The following is a 23,847-nucleotide window of genomic DNA, read 5'->3' on the forward strand; positions in this document are numbered from 1 at the left end:
TTCCAGAGTATTATTTAATGATGATGGATTTGTGCCTTTTTTCATTAACTTTTTGCATTTGAAATTTGTGAATAACTTGGTTCAAGATCTTTGTTCTTTCATTCCAAATTATTAAATGTCTGATTAACAAGATAAGTTCAGTTCTCAATAGTTTTTTTTTAATAATTTAGGTAAGCCAGGCAGTGATTAAGGAGGCTGAGGCAGGATGATCCCAAGTTTGAAGCCATCTCAGCAACTTAGTGAGACCCCAGCCTCAAAATAAAAAAATAAAAATCTCTGGGGGTATATAGCCCCATGGTAAAGCACCTCTGAGTTAATTCTCCAGTACCACACCAAAAAAAAAAAAAAAAAGGCAAGAAATACTAAATGTTCAGTTTTATCAAGTCCTCAATATATCCAAGTATGCTAGTCAGCTTTTCCATTACTGAAACAAAATACCTGAGATAAATCCATGCAATGAGAGAAAAAAAAATTATTTTGACTCACAGTTTTGGAGACTACAGTCCATGATTACTTGGTCCTGTGGTGAAGAAAGACATCACAGAAGGGAGCACATTATAACAGAGAGAAAAAATAGAGATTGGGGACCAGAGCATGCCCCCAATTCCCATATCCTCAGAGTGTCATGGCTGGGAACTAAGACTTTAGCACCAGCACCTTTGAAGGACAATTAAGATCCAAAATACCACAGCCAAGAACTGTGATTTGCATAAAGCTTTACTGGGTAAGCACAATTTCATCACCATTTTACATTCTACAGATCATTCAAAATAAATGGAAAGCTATGTTACCCTTGAATTTTGACCAGCTTCTCATATGACTTCTGGAAAGAAGACTGAGAAGAAGAGAGGAGGGGAGGGAAGGGTGTGATGAAAAAAAGGACCGGAATGCATTTCAGTGGCAGAGTGCTTGTCTAGAATGCATGAATGCATGAGGCCTTAGGTTTGGTCCCCAGCATTGCAAATAATTAAGGAAATAAGCAAGTAAATAAATAAACAAGCCAAAAGGAAAAAGAACAATTCCTGTTCAAAACTTGCTAAATACACACCAGTAGAGATCACTCAGTTAGAAATTAGGTCATACCACCTGGTACAGGAAGAAAAGGTCATTATACGGTTCCACAGTACACACACTGCGGGACATACCATTGGTTTTGAGCTTCAGGTTTGCTTTTTCTACCATACGGAGTGGAAAGAAAGGACGGTAAACAGAAAATAGCAAATTGCCCTAGATCATTTCGAGATTTTAGGTATGCTGAAGAATTCCACAAAAATCAAGCTGATTTTAGGAATACAAGGTAGAAAATAATAGATCCTATCACAGAGAAAGACAAAGCACTGCCCCTCATGAAATAAAAACTCCAATTTTTTTCTTGATATGAAATGAAAACCAAGTCCTAAAGGTAACAAGACAAAGGCCAAACAAGCTTTGGTTCATGGGAAGAGCTGTCAGCAACAGCTTTGTAGACCATCTTGAGGACAGAGTCAATATTTAGGTACTCCATAAAACTGAACATACATACAGGTACATATGTTTGTAAAATACAAAATACATCTATATGAATTAAATCAACATTATTTATTGATCTCAAATATCAAACATCACGTGAAGTGCTCTTCACTGACCATGTCATTTAAAGGTCCCAACAGCCCTTTGATGGTAAGTGCTGTCATATCCTCATTGTGAGGATGAGGAAACCGACGTTGGTGACCGGCCCTTTGTTACACAGCTAAGCGGAGAGTGTCATCAGACCTGGGCACCCATGCTATTTCACTGTTCTTCACTTTCTTGAGCATCCAACTTGCATTTGATAAGGGCCCCCTGGCTGCTGGCCCAAAGGCAAATACCATAAAGGTGAAGATGGAAGCAGAGAAATAGGGCAGCTTACTCACCTCGGTGGGGCTTCAACTGCCAAGAGGCGCAGCCGTGACTGTGCAGTGCCCCGAGTCCTCTAGGAGGCGAACTGTCAGGACTCAGTATCCAGGAGATGCACGTAAAAGGGACTATGCAGAATGAAGTGCTAGAGAGCCATCAGCCCCCCATGTCATCTGTCTTGGTAAGTCCCCTTGTGTGTTGACTGTGGTGTGCCTACTCGCCAACCAGATCAGGGCGTTTGAGGGTGCTTATCAAAACTCTCATATCTTTACTGACACTGTCTACTTGTTATATAAATTATGGGAGAAGAGTGTTAAGAATCTCTGCCAGAGAATTTGTATGTATCTGCTTCTATAAACTATCTGTCAATTTATGCATTGTGTGATTCGGATCTCTGTTGCTAGATATACGCACATCTAAAACAGTTTTGTCTTCTTCATGAATTTCCACTTTCTCTTTTATGTTAAACTGCTAATCTCCTTGTCTTAATGTCTAGTTTGTCTTGTATTTTTACAGACTGGTTAGCTGTTTTAGCCTGATGTTTACGTGATGTACCTGTTGCCAACATTTTACTTTCAGCCTGTCTGATTTTATACTTAAAGTGGCCTTTCCTTTTGTTATCTTCTTTGATAATTCATGCCTTTTAGTTAAAGTGCATTATTGATACGATTGGATGTAAGCCTGCCATGTACCTCATCTTATTTTTTCTCCTCTATTACCTGCCTTCTTTTGTTAGCCCAGTGGTTTTAGTATCCCATTTCTTTTCTCTTGGCTTTTGAACTTTACCATGTTGTGCTGTTTTTCAACAGTTGCTGAAGTGAGCACAATATCCTTCTTTAACAATTTCCCTTTCAGTTAATATTTTACCCTTCATGTCTAATATGAGAACCATATACAGTATGATTTCATCGACCCTCCTCCTGTGCTTTTTGCTATTGTGTTGTGAGTTTTATAGCTACATAAGCCACAAACTATTATTACTTTAAAGAATTATTACTTGCTATTTTTACATTAAACAATTGTCTTTTTAAAGAATTAAGAAGGAAAAAAGTATGTTTTTTATTCATTCAAAGTTATTGGATGTAGGCCACCATCTTGGAAGAGGATTTTCATTTGGGGCTAAGCAAATCTCTTCAACTCAAGGAATCACTAAAGTAAATGACAGCTGAGGGTTCTATGTTGCTGGGTCTCTCAGCAGTGGAAGTAGGGGGTTCTTTATTCCCCAAGGGGGCCTGCAGCATGCATTATCATGACTACCAAAGTATCAAGTGAGAGCAGGGAAAACTGATATTCTTTATTATTATCCATTTCAAAGGGACTGCCTTTAGAAGTTCAACATTAGAATTGTGGCAATAGGTGTGATATATACATTTTTATTATAATTGTGGATCAATTTTATGCTTTCATTTTTAAATCAGAACTGATTTATAAATACCATTAAATGCCTTTTAAGGGTCTATGAAATGACCATAGATTTGTGTCTTTTCTCTCTTAAGAATAGTTATTTTAATAAACTTCCAAATAGCAAATTATTGAATTTCTGAAATTATTTTGTTGAATATACCTGTATTTAATTAAATGTGTTATTTAGGATTTTTGCATCTGCTTTAATATTTTATTTTCTTTTTTATCTTACATTTGCCAGGTTTGGGTATTTGTTATATTAACTTTAACAACAGAATTTTTTAGTGTATGTTAGGCAAAGTAATAGACCTCCAATAATAGCTAGGCCTTAATCCTCAGAATCTGTGAATATGTTAGCTTATTGTGTTAGATGTTACTCTGTTAAGGATTTTGAGGTAGATTATCTTGGTAGACTCAAGCACCCTTATAAGAGGAGCCCAGGAGCGGTGTCACAGTCAGAGAAGGAGATATTCTACACTAGTTTTAATAATGAAAGAACAGCCACAAGACAAGAAGGGTACAAACCCTAGAGATTGGGAGAGGCAAGCCTAGCCTTCAGAAATGTAGATACAACCTGGATTTTAGCCCAGAGAAACCTATTTCACACTTCTGAACTTCAGCACTGGAAGATACAAAATTTGTGTTGTTTCGGTCATTGAATTTGTTATAACGTGTTCCAGCAGCAATAGGATAGTAATGCATTTTCTTTTGTCATTTTCAGAATTGACTCATTCTGATAGTATGTCATCAGACATAAAACTGAACCTCTCCAAATTAAGTCTGAATTACCACAGAAAAATTGTACTGACTCAATTATAATTCCTAATTTCAAGATAACAAGGCACAAATCTCTTTTACATGAAGACTTCTTAAAACAGAGAAACCAAAATCTGTGTGTGTGTGTGTGTGTGTGTGCATATGTGCATGTTGGAGGTTGGCATGAACAACTACTCACAAGCATATTTTTGTTTTAAAATAAACATCTGTAATTGATACAAATATTTTCAATAAGCAGAGGATATCTGCCATTATAAACTTGTTCGTTTTTTTTTTTTAAATCAGGATATAGTTGACACAGCAAGAGTCTATCTTGTTATTCTAACTGCTCTTCAGACAGATCCAAGCAATGCCAGAGCCTCCCTTTCCACTGGCAGGAAACTTGTTCCCTCAGAACTGGACACCCAGTTCTCCTGTGCACCAGCTATTTTCACTCTTAAATGCTGTGAAGGGCAACCCACTAACATTTCTGCATTGCTTTGTTTCCTAGTTTGCACTAAAACCCAACTTGTGTTCACAGGTGTTATTAGCCTCTCCTTCACTGAATCAATTACATGACTGAAAAAGAATTTGTGGGACCAAAGAGGGCATTTTCTGATCTTTGGTCTCAAATGACAGCATAAATAGTAAAGTACATGGCATTGATCCAACACCTCTTTATATATATTTTGTATTTTTACTTCCTTGTGTCAAGAAACAAGTAATGCTTTACTAAGAATGTAGACTAACTGATTGGATTAGTTTTATGTATTCTTTAAATTTTTAATAAAAAGGTACAGAAGGTAAATGTTTTCTTTAATTTGGGTTTCATTAAAAACTACAAGTCTGATACTTCAGTTAAACATTGAAGAATACAGTAAAGAATAGTTATTTATGAGAAAAAAATGGAAATGATGGGCTTAAAATAAGGCTTTCCTGCTGCAACACAACTTTACTCTGATTAATACCTTTATTACCAAGTTATTGCATTTGGATCATATAAATTTCTGTCTAAGTTTAGACTTGGAACTAAACATTACTCACACATTTTTCTTCTCAAGTCCATTTTACAAAGCATACATTACAGTAATTTCCTGTTTTCATGTAAACTTGCAAATTGGGTCTGCAAGAAAAGAAAAGTAACCCTTATTCTCGGATTATTGCTGTCTCTTTTTATTTTCTTGACAAATAACCATTCTGTTAAGTCAACATATAAAGTGTCTACTGTGGGAATCATTCTGAGATTCCAATCATGTAAAAAGTATAAGACTCAGCCTGGCTTGAAAAATACTGTAAAAAGAACAAAAAAAAAACAGAGCTTTAAAAAATTTATTTTTTAAAGTCCCCAAATCAACATATTAAATTTTAAAATGATTTTTAGGGAGTCTTACAAATTTAAAAAATACATCAAGAAAATATGTCAAGACAAAACTTTGCCGCTGAAGAATCAATAATTAAAGCAGACTCACTTTAGAGAAAGGAAAAAAAAAAAAAACCTATCCCATTTTGCCCAAGAATGTGCCAATTATAAAGCTGAAATCCCCAAATCTCCCTCAATTCTACACAACTGTAATAAATAGCCACCCTACTTACAGACGACCAGATTCAGGTAAATTTAATTTTAAAAGTACTTAGTGAGTTTCTCATATAAGGCTCACACTCTGGTAGAAACAATAAGTCATTGTATGTGAAGTTATTATTTCTCAAACGGAGAGTTTGATCATTCAACATTACATAGGGCTATGAGTTACTTGATAACACATGCAGGTAATCCACATAGTTAAATAGTATGTTTCAGTTTTATTTATATCTTTATTGGAAAAGTGACAAGAAAATTCAACACCTTGCAGAATTCAAATAGAAAAAAAAAATGCAAACCTTCAAAACATCCAGTTCTCAGCCAGCGCCTGGCATATGCCTGTAATCCCAATGGCTTGGGAAGCTGAGGCAGGAGGTTTCAAGTTCAAAGCCAGCTTCAGCAACAGCCAGATGCTAAGCAACTTGGTGAGACCCTGTCTCTAAATAAAATACAAAATAGGACTGGGGATGTGGCTCAGTGGTTGAGTGCCCTTGACTTCAATCCCCAGTACTACCCTCGCACACACACAAAAAAAAATAAATCTAGTTCTCAAGAAAAAATTTTTCCAGATATCACTTCAGTCTTGTGATAACCATATTCTAGCCTAATCACACTGGAAATGTCAGCTTAACACAGGTGATCTGTAATTGCTGAGGAAACAATAATTTTCAATCATTTAATTTTGAGTTTTGTAGCTACATTTTTAAGCCACAATGTGAATTAATACCCATTTTTATACTGGTTTAGAGCAAATGATTCAGGGCCTGAGAGAAAGGTATTATACCACTTGCTTCTTCTGAAGTGTTGCTATTAAACAAATTTGGAAACTAATACAATTACATTAACTCAATTTTAGTGTGGCATATCATCCTCTTATGTGATTAAGATAAAAACTGATGAGCTACCGTTGGCTTTCAAAATTGCACTATTTTATTGACTGCAAGTGAGCTCTCCATTTAATTGTCCTACTCAGTTTCACATTCATAGTTTTCCATTTTTATGTTTTCTGAAGCCGCGATTTTCAAAAGTTGACATATTCCAAAACTGTTTAACACACTGAACTTGTGATGAAACTTTTAACCAAAATAGAATTCCAAGTCTTTGAATAGTAGCTGATGATTATCTCAGGTTTTCAAAGAAGAATTCCCAAAGAAATGCTCCAGGAAAAATAGTCCCATACTATCAATATTATTATAAATAATAATAACATCCATTTATTCTCACTCATGAGCATCTCAAATTCAGCAAGTCCTAAAAAGAACTGCTAATTAGGTTTTTTTTTTTTTTCTCAGTCCTGCCCTACTTCCCCTCCTGTCTTCTCTGCATCTCTGAATATGGTGGGATCATCCCACCCCATGAACCTGCCAGAAGCCCGGAGGGAAGTCGTGATTCTGCAACCTCCACTCCCCTTTCTTAGCACTAATTACCATCAAGCCCTTTTTATATCATCAGAACTGCATCCTGAGCCCATGTTCTCTCTGACTTCATTCACACCACCTTCAACCACCACCGATCTTGCTTTTCCTGGAACAACAGCCTTCCAACCATGTACCCTCCGCTCCTGCCCATTTAGAATCCATGCAGCATTCAACGAATACTTAGAACCCACATTGAGATCACTTGTCTATGTCAAAGCCCAGTAATGATTTCCTACTGCACTTGGAACAAAATCCACATTTCTAACCCTGGTCTGTAACATTAGGATCTGGCTTTTCCTGTCACCTGGGCTCATTTCCTGCCTCTCTGGTGACACACTGCTGGCTTTGTTCCCATGGATTCTGCAAATAAGACAAAGCTCTTCCCAGACTCTCATACAAATGCTCCCTCTCCCACACGAGACTCTTCATTTTTCATTGTTTAAATGTCACCTTCTCAGAGATGCCTTCCATGATTATTCTACTCTAATGGACAGATACTTTCCTTGGGCATTTATTAAGACTTGTAATCATTGGCCTCTGCACTATATTTGGTCTGTTTCCCCATTGGAACATAAGCTTCACAAAGCTGGGAGTCCTGCACACATTTTTGCTTCTAGTCACGAGAACCATGTCTATTCCAAAATGAATGTTAAATCAGTATCTCTTGCAGAATAGCAATTATGATTTTTAATGAAAATTAAACACTTTATGTCTTATAACATTTGATCCTTAGAGACAAACACTACTAATGTCACCATTTAACAGAGAATAAACTTGAAACTTAAGGAGATTATGCAACTAGCTGTGGTCACATTGCCAGAAAGTGATGACCCCAGAATTGAGCACATTGGTTCACTCCAAAAAGCAGGTTCTGACTGACACTGAGATTCTGCAGAAATCACAGGCTATGGGGAGTTGGGACAAATCAAACATGATCCTTTTTTTTTTTTTTTTTTTTTTTGCTTTGTCATAATTATTTATTTCCACATATAATGGAAGTCATGCTATTTGGTTTCCTTAAAGGAAGATACATTTATGTTCAATTCCATAGGGCAGTTATCCAGCTGTGTCCATGAGCTGCAGCTGTGGCTCCAGTTTTCACATTTGCTCCCTCTACACTAACGTGGCTGACTGAAGATGCCACAGGAGATGAGAAGAGGAGGACAGAGGCACCTCAATGTACAACCAGGAATCATTTTATTCTGCACATCTATTATGATATTTGTCTGTTATATAAATACCTTAGCTCTAAGGGTAATATGCAACAGGAGTGAAATTGGATTATTCAGCAACACATAAGCAACCTGATCAATCTAAGTGAGAATAGTACCAGCCTGTGTCCCATCACCACATTTACAATACCATATTTCTTGTTCAAGATGTCCTTGTGCAAAGAAAAGTATGACAACAATGAAGTTATAGACCATAATGAAATGAGAAACTCACGCAGCGATGAAAAATTCTCTACTGGTAGGTTTGTTTGTTTTTTTTCCTATTTGTATGTCTTGGTCTAGTCTTTTTGCCCATGGACTAGCAACCCACTTCATTGAGGCCCTTTTGCCATTCCCATGGCCAATAGACTCAATTGGTTCCCTCTGGCAGCTCCTATGGTTTTGTCCGCCATCCCATAACCTATTATCAAGCTATGTAAATACCATGTGGAAGAACAAAGTCCATTGTTGCTCTTCCCAAAGGAAAGCACAGTCTGTTCCAATGTGGTGATTGATCCCAAATGTCTTTCATTATCTTTGCCTCTTCCAAGGATGTCAGAGTTGAACTCATTTATTGCCCTGATATTTCCTAAGGACCCATTCAACCCATCAGGGCAGGGAAATATATTTATAGGTGTGTGCTTGGGCTAATATACCCAAGGCTTGTAATTCCTCTACAATGACTTTTGTTCAGAGAAGTACTTGAGATGTTCCAATTTCCAGTCCCACCAGGCCAACCTTTTACTAAAACATACAAAGTCTTTAACATTAATCCTAAATTATGGAGTACAGTGATGAAAACATCTCAACATCCAGAAAGGTCTGTGTCTGGGAATTGGGAAAAATTTTCTTTTTATGAGCAACAGCAGGACACAACCAAATAACCCCTGAGCACCTGAGAGACACCCCAGGTCTTTGCAACTTGGAGGAGTTTACACCCCATCGTCCATCTTGGAGGTTGCCAACACTCTTTGAGCTGCAGTCTCAGCTCAGGTGAAGTAAAGACACAGATGTTAAAACCACATCATCAATACAATAATAAAACATTGGTACTTATTCAGGTTATGTCCAGCTCAGAGGTGCCAACACCATCCCATAACATAGGGTAGACTAGGCAAATATCCTTGTGAAAGAACAAAGACCATTGTTGCCCTCCCAACACAAAGGCATATTGTCCTTGCTTTTCCTCATTTGACCTCTGGTATTTTCTTTCCCCTTTAGTTCTCCCCCTTCTAAGATATATTCTCTGTAACCTCACTTTCTCATCTTTTTAGTTTATCCCATACAGCCATAACCTGTGTGGCTTGAGAAAAATCAAATGCCAATTAACAGATCAGGAATGATCCCAGGCTTCCATGATACTGCCTCATAAATGCTTGGAGAATGGTCCTTCAGTTCTCCTGTGAATGGTTCATTATTAGGACCAGTGCAGATTGCTGCATTAAGGGCCTGCAGCACCGTAACTCCCTCAGAAGGTCTTGGAGTTCTCCCATGGACTTCCAACACAGGGTACCATGGATGACTTCAACATATTGTGCCAATCATAATTTAAGGAAGCTATCAGCCAGGACAATAAAGAGATGGCAGTGTCCTCATTTTCCACATTTACAGCTACATATATACATTGTTGTAATGTAGAGTATGTGGTGACTAATGTGCTCTTCCTCATTTTACTCTAATAAGAGTATATCTTCAGCACCAGTGTCCCAAATCCCAAATAGCTATTCTATTGTAATTTCTTTAACTTTCTTCCTATACGTATTCCCCAGTTTTACCAAGCAGAGTGCCATCTCTCATGGACATATGCACATGCTGGTAGGGAGAGGGTAAATTTTCAACCTCTTCTCCCAGTGATCTTGACAAATGTGTCTTTACCTTTTGAGTTATGACCCATCTCTTGGCACTGGCACCTAAATTGGCTCATCCAGTCTACTTCTTCAAAGATACCAGATTCACAAGGATCCCATTTATGGAGGTCCAGTCCTGAACAGGTATTCCAAGCTGTAGAATGTATGATACCCAGTCACCTCCCTTTCCCTGGACTAAAGAAAATAGAGGAGAGGGCCCAGGTGCAGCCAGAGGAATCATGGTGGGTGAGGAGCAGGAGGAGGGTCACAGAAAGACAGATGGGCTGGGTGAAGAGTAAAGTGTTGCCCCTAGCCAGGGTGAAGCATTACCCTCCAAGCCTCTGGAGACACAGGGAGACCCAATTACCATGAAACCAAGTCCTGAGACTCAGAAGCGAATACCTTTCAAGAGAGGGACAAGGTCTTCATTGCCTGAATCTCCATCTGTCAAGTGGTCTAGTATGTTGGTGATGCTTTCCATTGAATTTTTAATTTGGTTTATAAATTCCTTCATTTTGAAGATTTCTGACTCATTTTTCTTCAGGATCTCTATCTCCTTATTGAAATAGTCTATCACTTCTTGAATTTTTTTCTTTATTTTTTTCTGTTTCATATAATGGTTTATTTTTTAGATTAAGCATCCATTCCTAATGCAATTAATACTTCACTATGTAAATTCTTGTAAAGGAAAGAATTCCATATACTTCCTATGTAGACATTGCTCCATATATCATGATTCATCCCCTATTTCTGGAAATAAGCAAACATGATTCTCAAAGACCACTCTTCTGCCTGATTAGGAGTTATAAAACTGTAATTTCTCTAACATATCATTCTGTGAACATTTCTAAGCTGAAATTCTTCTATTACAAAGAATCTTTACGCTATACATTTCTTATGTTTCTTATTGTGAGTAATTGAAATTACTAAATAACATGGATTATAAACTCAAGAATTTGAATGGACAACAAACACTATTCTAAGATTAACAGTAGGAACAAAAAGAGAGGATATTTCCTGGTTTTCCTCCCTGCCATTATCGGTCAGGACTGTTCCTCTTGTCTATGCAACCCAGCAATAATTTTCTAATTGGCTCATTAATGAGAAATAATGGACTTTCTATTAGAACACAGTATACTTATTAGAAAGGAAGGGAAATGTCCCCATTTGGATATACTATTGAAATATCATACATTTTCCTTTTTATCATATGAGTGATAGGTTTAAGGCAATTGTGGCATTTGTTGGTAGAATCACCATATACTGAAAATTTCTAAGACACCAAAAGTGATTTACTTGCTCATTGGCCTACCCACACAAGTTTCTTTTCTTCTCCTTACACTTTTTAGATGATGCAAAGGAAAAAAAAAAGATAAAAGAAAAAACGGGGATAATATTATATAGAAATGAAGAGGGAAAGGTGTTCTTTCTCACCTAATTCTCATGATCATAACCAGATAAAGCAACTAGGCAAGAGCAATGAACACAAATATAGAACCATCCCAGATCTGCATTAGCCCCAAACCATGAGTCAGGAAGAGCTAGTGCAAATCAGAGCTCATCCAGGATAGAGAACATGGACAATGATAACAGAAAACCATCTCAGGTTTTAGCGAGAAATACATAATAATGGCTTCCATCATCACAAGGGCTTAGCATTGGTGTCTGCTTATAGGGGGAGCCTTGAGATTTGGCCGTGAAGAACTGGGGATATAAGAGAAGTATTGATTCTCTTGGTTGATGGGAACATAGAAAGATACATGTAGGAAATAATAGATTTTGCTTATGAAACTCTTTGCTCTATCTCAGCAGAAAACCTCAAGTAATCCCCTGAATTCACAGAAAAACAGAAGTCAACAGATGAAATTTGCCTCAATTCTTAGTCTTAAAACCTACAAAAATATTCCACTCCAATACCTGATTCTTTCTTTCATTTTGAAAACCTCAGTAGGAACTAAGCATGTTTAGTTTTCTCTTTACCCCATCATCAGCAAACTATGTGCATCTATTCTTTTTAAGTGCACAGGTGTGTGTGTGTGTATATGTATGTATGCATGTTCAGCTTCAAACATCACTCTTCTTCTACTTCTACTAATGTTTTACTTTCTACTGTCAAATTCCACAATTATCCATATTTATCATTTCTCACTTCCCTTCCTCCTTTTAGCCATCTCTTCCTACCATTGTACTAACAGCTTTTGCCAAGTCACTGATAACTTAAATATTACTAAGAAGCGTTCTTTCCAAAGCAAACAATGCTAATATCATCTTTAAAACCCTCATTTCATTTTATCTCATAGCCCCATTCGAAAGGGTCTGCATTTTTTTCTTGAAACAATCATTTACTTTGGCATTACGGACACATCTACATTTGATTTTTCTTTTCTATCTCTCTGCTCAAGCTAATCTTCATTACTAGGTCATACTCCTCCAAATAGCAGTGAAATGCTGGAGTTCTCTGGGGCTCCATCCGGCCTCTGCACACTCTGTTTCTAAGCAATCATTAATATCCTCCTACTTACCATTGCTGTGCATTTCTCAAGCCCAAATCTATGTACGAGTCCTCACATAGAGATCAGAATCTCTCTGTTTGAATTTCTCAAATTCAAAAGCATCTAAAACTCTGCTTTCCCAAATAATGCTCGCCCCTCCTCTGTTCCTTACATGCATTTGCAAGAATGTGTATTCATCCTGATCCCTCCCTGCCTTTATGACCTCGTACACCAGGCACCCCATCCTGCCAATTCTGCTTCTAAAATGCTCTTAGAATCCCCCTTCTCCATCCCTGGAGTTTTAGTGCATGCTTCATCTCCTGTCTATTACAGAACAATGAAAATATGATATTCTTCCAACTGGACTCCTGTCTCTCTTGGGTCACCAATCTGCTCTCCCAGGAGTAGCAGGTAGGATCTCTTTAAAATCCTAATTGTGGTTATGAAGCCTGTCTAACAAAGGTCTTTTAAAAACTTCCAATTGTCTTCAGGATGAAGTCAAAAATTTTCAATATTTCTTCTAAGATGTTACATGAATTGAACCAGACTTCCTTCTTGGTCCCTTTCTACAGTTGTCTTTCTGTCAGCCTTATTAAGCTTTCTGGAGACCCTTGAACATGCTGGGTTCTTTTTCTTGAGTCAACTGCCTTCCAGGTATTTTATTTTTTCTGTGCCAACATATTCATTGTGTCCTGCATTGACGATCTGTTCCTCCAGGAAGCTCCTCTCAGCATCTCCATTCTCTCAGAGCCAGCTTCATGTGCCCTCTGACAGTTCTCCATCAGAGCATCAGAAAAGCTAAAAAAATAAAAATAAATTTTAAAAAATGTACTTTTAAAATTTACTTGTGGTCTATATGTTAGCCTAAAAACTACTAAACGCTGATGTGAATCAGGAGTAACAGAAGAGAACTATCCACCTTAGCATTTTGCAGTGGAGCCAATCTTACTTAAAGGCATGCTAGATGAAAATGGAAAACTCCCTAGGACCCAGCTGTCAAGAGAGGCCCTGGTAAATTGCTACATGGCTGAATGCTGTCAAAACTATCAGTTTCTCCTCTCTCTAAATGTGGTAGCTAGGCAACTTCAATAACATTTGGAGCCCAACCCACACAAATCTCATTCCCAGACAAGATAAAGTGCCAACACCGGTTGGTTACCTTTAAGAGACACCCTCCCTGATGCCATTGAGATGGGCCATATGTCTGTGAGGAAATTTTGATAACAACCTATGCTTTAAGTACGCATAGGTATGTTTAATTGACTTAATTATGTAACATAGAAACAATGATACAATGTATGGAAGACTTAGATTTTCCAACTGTAAGGTGAAGTAAGATGTAAAGGATTATCATGGCAACATGGTATTTATGTGAAAAACTAGCTGCATATTGCAACACTGTAAATTAAGCAAAACAAGAAATCATTTCAAGAGGACTTTCAAAGCATGAAATTCTTGCTGTGAGTTGGCCCCATAAATAAATCTAAAATTAAGTGAGAAGTCATATGTCTTATATAATTTGACTGAAGAGAAAGGCCTCAGCAAATAACTGCATAGATAGTGATTCTAAATTGGAAACAACTATTGCCACAAGAGTATTCAGAAAGCCTTTATCTTTTCAGATTCCAGTTAGCTGGAGATAGAACATACCCCACTAAGAGACTCTACAAAAATGACCAAAGTCACCATGATTGGGGGTAGCACAGATTTTAAAGATACATACTGGTTGCTAGATGCTCTATCCCCAGTTCTCCAGTGTGAAATGACTGAGTGCTTCCTTTTATTATTATCCTGGGATGATAAATATGTATATAAAACTGTTCAGAGAAAGCGTTAACTCTACCAATTTTTGTTCCCTTATACAAACTGCTTCAATACATAAAATTAAAACTCCCTAGTTGGGAAAGAAGAATGATATGATTAAACTGATGACTAGAGAAAATTCTTTTCTAGCTATTTATTAAGCTAATCAACTATTCTTCTACTTCCCATTTTTTTTCCTGTATGAAATATAAACACACTCTAAATTTTATCTAATATTTTTGATAAGCTGGAAAAACTGTATTATTTTGGGGATTTGCTCAATAAATCAAATTTACCATTATAAAAACAATGACTATATATTTTAGAGGCACACAAAAATAGAGTCGTGATGAAAAACTCTAAAAAGGTAGAGGGGTGGGAGGGAAAAGGAGGGGGCAGGGGTTAGCAAGGATGGTGGAATGTGATAGACATCATTATCCAAGGTACATGTATGAAGAAACAAATTGGTGCCAACATACTTTATATACAACCAGAGATATGAAAAGTTGTGCTGTATATGTGTAATAAGAATTAAAATTAATTCCGCTGTCATTTATCTTTTAAATCAATAAAAGAATAAGTATGTAATTACAGACTTTATTTAAAAATATATATATATATATATATATATATATATAGAGAGAGAGAGAGAGAGAGAGAGAGAGAGAGAGCACTGTAGATTGACATAATACCTCTAATTAATTTATTTATCTTTATGTGGTGTGAGGATTGAACCCAGGGCCTCATACATGCTAGGCAAGCACTCTACCACCGAGCTACAATCCCAGCCCCAGACTTGGTATTTAAAAATTCTTCTCTGACTTATACCTGCAAAGCAAAACCCAAATGTTCTAGTTTAGCATATAGTTGAGCTAGTTGTAGAGTACACATATTTTGCTAAATTAGTTAAGCACAAACAAATAGCAGTAGTTAATTTACCAGCTAGGAATTGGGGGCATGTCTGTCGGTGACCTGACAGCCAGATCAGATCCAAGGAAAGGTTGGTGTCAAGCAATTGAAAAACTGTCTGAATGCATTTGGGGCTTTGATTTCTGGACAATATTCAATCCTGGGCCCATTATGCAGCATCATGCTTGGACAACAGGAAACTGCCTTAAGAGGAATTTGTTACTGTCATTTACAAGCTATGGCAGACAGCTCATTCAAGGACAGATAAGGTGTTTTGGTGTGAAGTAGCTGTATTGTCCCAAGAATAGGTTATAGATTCTGGCTCTCCATGCACTACTCCCATAGACAATGTCCGCCAAGTCATTTAATGTCCCTGTCTCATTTCATCATCTTTTAAAAAGAAAAAAAACTAATAATAGAAGCTTCAAAGGAATAAGGCTCATGTAAAATACTTAGTGGAAAAGTGCTTTCTGTGCTGAGGGACTCTACCAACTCATCTAAGAGACTGTGGTTACTTTTCTCTGCACAATAGTCCTTGCTACTGTGTTAGTGAACACCTAATTGGGGGTGTTAAGTTCTAAAGACCCAGCTGAAGAGCCTCCAACCTTCCCATCTTAACTGTAAGGATGAATAAATAAGCAGAGAACATCTCAGAACTATTAAAGTAGTAAATAGGATGTATCTGGAAAGAAGTGAACTTGTGTACAACCTTTGAATTCTTATGTACAGCAAGATAAACACCTTGGACAATTTATTTGTTCTTACTGGTTTGTCTTTCTTCATGTAAGTGACATTTCCTGGATGGCTATACACAAATTGACTTATACTTAGCTATATTGGAAGGAGGTTACTGTTTAGATTAGAGACATGCTGTGGTACATCTTTTGTAGAGTGAAGAATGCTTTAGTGTTCAAACATAATGATCATATAAATTTGGTTTTTCTCATGCTTTGTGTTCTAAAATAGGGATGTAACCTCACTGGGCTTTGTGTTATTGTTAATGTGGGAGCCCCACCCATGAACTAGAAGTATTGACATTGGACCAGGAGATGATACAAATGAAGAATTAAGACACTGTCTTTGTAATAAGCTCTTATTCATCTCATTGTCTTGAGTGGCAAAACCTTTTATCCGTATCTACACCACCCCTTCCGCAGCACCCTTCATGTCTGCTAGTGGAGTCATAGTCACCCTTACTTTGGGGCACTGGCTTCTTAGTAACTGAGTATCAGCATCTGCAAAATAGATCCTGTTCCTTACAACTACTTCTGATGTGCTTGCTCTATTGGATTATGAGCAGTTGAAGACTCTGTACTTCAACTTGGTCTGTTATTTTTGTTGCTCACTCTGTGACTGGCTCATAGGAGTCAACAGCTTCTTTTGGAAGGCCTCCTCCTTTCCAATTTCTCCTTTGCCCCAGACCTCAATTCTTTCTAATTTAGTTCTCAATAGAGCCAGGCAAGGACAATATCCACTCTGAAACAAGGTTCAACTTCAGGATCTCCAGTGGGCAATTCTTGCACTTCCTGTTGGCCCTACAATGATGGTTTATGGAGTGTTTATTTTTTAAATGATTTCCTAAGTCAAATTTCTTTCTGGAGAAGAAATTAGTTGAGCCCCCCCCCCAAAAAATGGATGATTTGTAACCACAAAAAGAACAAATATAGCCTAGAATACAAGTAGAAATAGAAATTCCATTGTCTCCAGAATGTGCTATATATCTTCTCTTCACATGTTGCTTTATTTTCTTAGAAAAGTTTTTCCCACCAACAGGAGGTGTGGAATTTTCAATCATTCAAAGTCCTAGCCAGAAAATGACTGACCCCTGCTGTTTCTTCTGCCGGAAATTAAACAACCAATGAGATCTCTTATTTGGCCAATTGAAGTGAAGAGCACTTTCCAGACCAACCAATTCAAGTCAGACAGTAAGGTATATCACTTTGAATTTCTTTGCTCACTCTTAGACCATTAAGGGTGAAAAAAAACAAAACCCAAGGGTGCAGAACAAGTGACCAGAAGAAGGAAATGAGAATTGCTGGACAGACAAGATAATTGCTTCTATCTGAGAATATATCTATTTGGTTGATTCTCTTTTATTCTTTTGACTTTTCTGTTTTCTCCCTTTAGTTTTCTTGCCTTGGTGTATATCAAAAATTTCTTAAGATCTTTGAGATCAAAGTGCCCGATGGGAGGTAACAAATGAGCCTGAAAGAAGCTTTGTAGGGGAGTTAACACTTTATGAGAGTCACACACAGCCCCCTCCCTGCAACAAACTTCAGGAAGTGAGAGATCTCCATTTCCAGATACAAGGATTAATACTCACAGATAATAAAAAGGGCATCGAGATGATAAAGCTAACAAGGGCTGCGCTGGAACTGAAAATCTGAACGGATTCAATTGGAAAAGGAAGTTTGCAGTGGGAGCTGGCACAAACAGGATTCATGGGGACAACTGTGTGTGGGCTCATCTCTACCCTTCTACTCCATGAAAGATTTGTCACTTTCCAGGGATGGCCTCAAAGAACAATTTAGGCCAGATTACTGAATTATTGGTACAAGAAGTATAAATAAACAAATACTCTCTTTTCTTTTCTTTGGGACCTATTTGACCCACCAGCATAGTGTTAAAATGGAAAACTGAGATGAGGGTATAGACCTGCAGACATGGAACCAAGGAGTCCAGCCGTCTTGATGAGTATAGGCCACAATAAAGGCTTTCTCACAGCATTATATGGCATGGAGACTCTACTGAGATTTAGTGGAAAGTCTTTTAGAAATAAACAGAATGATTTTTCCAAGAATCTCCCTTTGGCATAATGCCTTCTTGAATCCAGGCAGGTATTAGCCAACTATTGGAGGATCTCCAAATCTTAGTTCCTTGCCAAATGCCATCATATTCTAAATAAACACTTCCAAGAGATGGCTATATACAGAGCATGAATGATGACAGGATGCTTTCTGCAGCCACAGGATAAGGTTGAAGCCATCTTTTTACCTTTTTAACACTTATCCACTGTGTGTCTCCTCATGCTTGGCTCCAGCTGTACAACTTGTGTCTTTTCCTTCAAACTCAAGTACAGTGGATACACTTCAGTGCATTCCTGAGTTGAGAACTGCAAATTATTTTCAAGATCATTCTAGGGTGAAAGTAAAGAGGATGGTGAGTATCTGGCACAGATCACAGACCAGCTCTAGTAGCAGACTCCTAAGGTAGCCAACACCATTCTTTGTTGTGGATAGAATCATAGCCTCAAAGATCCATGCAGTGGATTACTGTCCAAGGAGGGATTTAAGTCCATCTGCCAAGCTCTGGAGTCTGATTCTTCTTCATCCTCTGTGACAACTCTTGTGCGACATTTTCAACAGTTTCTGGTATTGCACAGAATATATCTGGAATTGCCACATGTTGAAATTCAATTATTTCTGATTACATTTGAGTCTTATCATTTTTAAAAGTTATCATTACTTTATAATCATGCCTCGTTTAAATAACCTAGTTTGATCACTCATCCTGCATGCAAAAGTTGACTCTGCATAACTTTAACAGTAATAAAAAAAATGAATCATTTTTTAAAGGACTCAGATTTGCCACTATTTAAGAGAATGTATTACTGCCTCTGAAAAAGGTACTTGGTAAAATACTTTGAATAAAAGTAGAATTGTTGAAATAGTCTTGCTTACTTCCTACCTCACCCCCAAGGTGATTCCTTTGAAGAATGATAATCATTTACCTGGATAAATTCTGATATATTTATCTAAAAATTAAATTTGCAAGTAATTTGAAGAAAAGCCAATGGAATTCATTTTGGTTTTTATTCATATTCCTTTCATCATTACTCTGCTCATTCATTCAGTAAATACTTTTTGTACCTTCAGTTTATGTGAGGGTCTGAACTATAAATTGAGGAAAAATAAAAATAATAATATCAATAATAATAATAGTAACCCACTATCTAAGGTAACCAATATCTGATGCTTTCATTTTAATCGTTAGAAGATTTGTGTAGTCTTCTGAATTATATAACTTAAACCAAATTTCTGGCAAGACTCTAACTTCTACATATGACTCTGCTGTATATCTCAATAAGCTTCAACTCTCTACTTAAAGAAAAACAATACAAAGGGAAGGAAAAAATTATTTCTGAATATTTATCTATGCATACTAGGGAAAGTGCCATGGGCCCTCAGTATATGTAACAGAAGCTCCCTAGGGGGTCAGAATAAGGAACATCTCCTATCCAGTGTCTAATTTACCTAATCCATTAATGAATTAGTGCCAAGGATCATCTTTATTGCAGATTCTCATTTTAAGCAGCCATGTTTGCCTAATTCTGAGCATACAGCAGAGTCATATGTAGAAGCATCCCTGAATTATGTAGCCTACTTCCATACTTTATTCTTTTCCAAAACTTTCATTTAGAGAAATTTATACTACTTGAAATTACCTATTCTGATCCTGTAGATCTCAATGGTACTTAAAACCTTCACACCCTGCTTCAGCAGGGTTAGTCACCATGTTATGTAAGCATAGCTGTGCTATAAGTTAACCTCAAAACTGTACTGACTTCTCCCTACAAAGATTTACTGTAGGTAAACAGAAGGCTCTACTTCAGTGGCTAGTTTAGGGATTGTACAGTCTGAGTGTCAGCAGGATACAAATGTTACACACGCATGGAAACAAAGACAGATGAATAAAGGTGCCATTTTTAAGGTATGTGAGCAGGGTGAGGAAAAATACATGAACATGGCAGTATCTAGAGGCTAATAACAGTAGGTCAACCTAAAGGTCTAAAGGGGCCAAAAGAGAAAGCATGTACTAGAAATTAGTGCAGAAAGGGCTAGTTGAAAGAAGCTGTAAGGTTTTCTTAGATGGGCTCAGCCAGCCTGCAGCTACCATGTAGGGAAGAAACCGATCTCACCATATTCTCTACCTTCAGTCTTTGGCCACTGCTGGACAAGTACAACACACAGCCACAGAGAAAAGGAGTCCATTATGTTGTGCTCACAGATCAACTTCCTGGGTGCACAGTTGGATGGAGAAAAGAGGAAAGAGAGTCTGGAAGAGAAGATACCTAAACCTGGAAACAGTTGGCCTGAGCCTTCTCCGTGTTTATGTTTGTAGTCTCCCCTCTAAATGTACCTTCTTGAGGCAAAGACTGAGTCTGTATTGCTCTATATTGAGTCCCCCACACTCAGTGCAATGCCTGGTATGTGACAGCAACTCTTTTAATTACATGTTGAATGACCACTGAATTATTCGGAGCCTGTATTTAGACATAGGCACAGTATAGCTGCACAATAAATATTCATCATATTCACTCATTTGAGTGAACCCAGGAACATGGTCTCCTTGAGCTAAGTTTTGTGTACAATCTCCCTTCCAGGTATAATGCTCCCAGGTAGCCCTCTCTACTTCTGATACACTCTAAAAGGGTATTTTGAGCATGCATAATCAATTAGCAGCTTTATTTATTTGCAGTAACCATCGATGTGTCTTGTAAATAGCTGACTTTTAACACATTGAATCAAAGTTCCATTTAGCTTGTACAATGTTAAACATTTAGGAAATGTGGATCCTGAGTATGCTGCATCATCTGTCTCGTTTCTGGAGAGATAAGGAATAAAACGGCAGATGGGCCTTACGATGAGCTTGGACATCATTGGCTTGCTCAATAATAAAAAGGATATTACGCTGTGGTAAAACATTCCGAGTGATGTGTAAGAAGGCACATTCCCTTACTATTGACGTCTTTCATTTACCATGGAATCTTGGCCTCTTGATGATTAGAAGTTCAGCTAAAAACACCAGAATAAGCTATCTTAGAAATTTATATGTTCAAGTGTTTACAATGTAAATGTGGCAACATCATACAGGTTGTCTCAAAAAGACTAGATCGACAGTCTTCATTACAAAAACCCTGGGCTCCCAATGACTGCATTCAAGTTGCAAGACAATCGCTGATACATCTACCAACAAACCCTACCTATCATTATTTTCACCAAAATAATGATTTGATTTTGCAAAATAATAGAGTTCAGGAAGTTGTCTGTAATATAAAAATCTAAAAGCATATTTACAATGGCACAATAATGGTTTAAATATGTTAGTTACGCTTTAATAGAATGTTAGCATTCCAAAGGAGCTTTTATATGATCATTTTATTTTCAGACAGAACCATTCTCTTTGTCACTTGTTTCCCATGACCTTCAGGAACTGCTTAAATTTATAGAGGTAAATGTCAGTGTTCTGACAATAAGTTTCACCTTCTATACTTGCAAAAAAAAAAAACATGACTTATTTCTTTGCAGGAAAAATAATTATCAGTAGAATTATGTCCTTTTTATAAAATATGCAGCTCACTGAGCTCAGTTGCACTAGGAAATCTTTCACAGATATGAAACTATTAATTGTTTGGCATGCCATATCTTAGAAACTTCCTTCCCAACCAGGACAGGCAGACACACAAACATTTCTTTTAAGTTACCTGGTCCTGCCAATGCCTTTACCGGGATTTCTGTTTCTCAAGGGCAGTGGAGGGTGAGGTTTGGTGTTACACTGAGCTTGAATCTGGGCACGGCCATCAGCAGGAAACATGAGTCTCAGCAAGCCACTTGAACTCTCTATCTTGATTTCCTCCTCTGTAAAATGAGAATAAAAACAGCATCTGCTTGTGGGGTTGCTGACAGGATTAATGAGCTGATTCTAGCAAAGTACTTTATAGAATGATATCTATAGTCATGTTCTTCTTTTTCTTTTTTTAATACCTCTGGCTTTGCTTACATTCTGGGTGTGGCTACTGCATTCACAGGACAAGAAGTTACAGGCTTCCTGCCATGAGACTCCTGGCACATTGGGTCTGCCCTGTTTCTCTGAGTAGGGAACTGCAGGAGGTGGGAACAGCTCAGGACCAATTCCTGACATTTTAAATATTATTTTCCTTAGATTTGTATATTCAGCACACCTTTATTGAGAACCTATATTGAAATGAATAGTGGTTTCCTATGATTAATTTCAAGTAATATTTTGCTCTAGGCAAAAGGTTAAGAATATTGAAATGAATAAAACAAAATTGAACCCTGTCGTCACACAGCTACTGATCCAGGGGGTAAGGCAGACAATTCAACAAATGTGCTCAAGGATAAAGGAAGTGAAGGATTTTATGGTAGAAAATATCATCTACCCATGAGCCAAACTCAAAGGGGTAAAGGGTAAGGGAGATCGGGAGATTTTTCAATCCAAGAACAGATCACTGGAGAAAATGCTGCCTAACCATGTAGTTATTAGTCATGTGAATCTATAACATTTTCAAATGCATGGGTCTTTGATTGAATTTCTCGCTAAATCAGAGCCTGAAACAGTCTTTGAAGCAACGGTTTATTTGGTGGAGCATTCAGGAATCAAAAAGGAGGGAGTTGGAAAAATAAAATACTGAAGAAGGGAAATCAGTATGAGTGTTCTTTCAAGCTCACTGCCATCGTTGACAAGGCTAGATTCTGCAAGACAGAAGCCTGGAGAATTATCACCACTCAGTGTTGACTCCATGGGGATTAACTCTCTCACATATGTCTGTGGGCCACTGATGTAGGCTGAGCATCCTCCTGAGGATTAGGAGAAGGCCCCAGGACAGAAAGTCAAGGGAATAACAGGAAGAGCTAGGGAGTCTGAGCTGGCACTCAAGTGACCAAAGGCACCTGGGACCGTGAGGAATCTACCCTGGAATCATCAGCTAACTTTCTGCATGTATATAAACTTCACCATAATTTTATAAAACATTGCCTCTAGATTTAACTCCCATAGAATTATTTATCCCTAAAAATCTGATCCTGAAATGTTGATACGTTAACAAATGATAATGTGGCTGTCTGAGAATAGAATCCATAGCAGTAAATTCCATTGTTCAAATCACAAAACGCATCACGTATGTATAGAGGAATAAAATGGAGAGATTCATCCTATATGGTAAAAACAGATTGATAGGGTCTAAGGAAAAACAGTGACCAAGACAGTATCAGTAATACCAATCAAAGTCAAAGGGATTATGAAAACTCCAATTCTTTCTGGGTGAGGCTCTATCACTGAAGGGTAAGCTTCCTTCATAGGAGACTCATAAATCATCAAGATTGAGGAAGAATAAGGACATAAAGGAAGGGTAAAGGGGATTAAGGAAGACACCCCACCGAGAGCAGGAAGAGGAGGAAATAAGCTTTTCTTTACTAGACCAAATTGGAAGCAAAGACATTGAAGGCTTAGAAACCTCATTATTACGTTTTTTCTCAGGGCAGCAATGTCAAACATTTTATTTAAAACAAGTCTGTGAATGGGATTAGAAAGGAGGTCACAGAAAGAGATAGTGAAGAGGCAACTCCAGTGAGATTCCAATATAAATAAGATGGAGCAATACGCAGATCTCCCTCCTGGAGGGCAAGCTCCTTAGGAGTAGTGATCATTTCTTTAATCTGGGCTCTACCACCATTGCATATAGTAGGTTCGTAGTAGATGTATATTTCATTAAAAGAGCAGGACATCTGACTTGATCATCCACCCTATTATGTA

General features: G+C 37.5%; 1 long non-coding RNA gene across 2 annotated transcripts; it reads right to left on the bottom strand.

Annotated features, from left to right (window-relative positions):
* Positions 1 to 4,842: 4,842 nt before the first annotated feature.
* LOC131424965 (uncharacterized) lies at positions 4,843 to 22,082 on the bottom strand. Of its 2 annotated transcripts, none has more exons than XR_009228674.1 (3): positions 21,779 to 22,082; positions 18,289 to 18,683; positions 4,843 to 13,380 (listed from the first exon to the last, which is right to left on the bottom strand). It is a non-coding gene; the product is annotated as an uncharacterized LOC131424965 (long non-coding RNA). The 2 variants fall into 2 exon arrangements; XR_009228675.1 differs by lacking the exon at positions 21,779 to 22,082 and adding an exon at positions 20,213 to 21,749.
* Between the last annotated feature and the right edge of the window lie 1,765 nt (positions 22,083 to 23,847).

The sequence above is a fragment of the Marmota monax genome, unplaced genomic scaffold (genome assembly GCF_021218885.2).
Source record: "Marmota monax isolate L192 unplaced genomic scaffold, Marmota_monax_Labrador192_F-V1.1 WCK01_AAM20220418_F8-fsc00003, whole genome shotgun sequence".
Lineage (NCBI taxonomy): Eukaryota > Metazoa > Chordata > Mammalia > Rodentia > Sciuridae > Marmota > Marmota monax.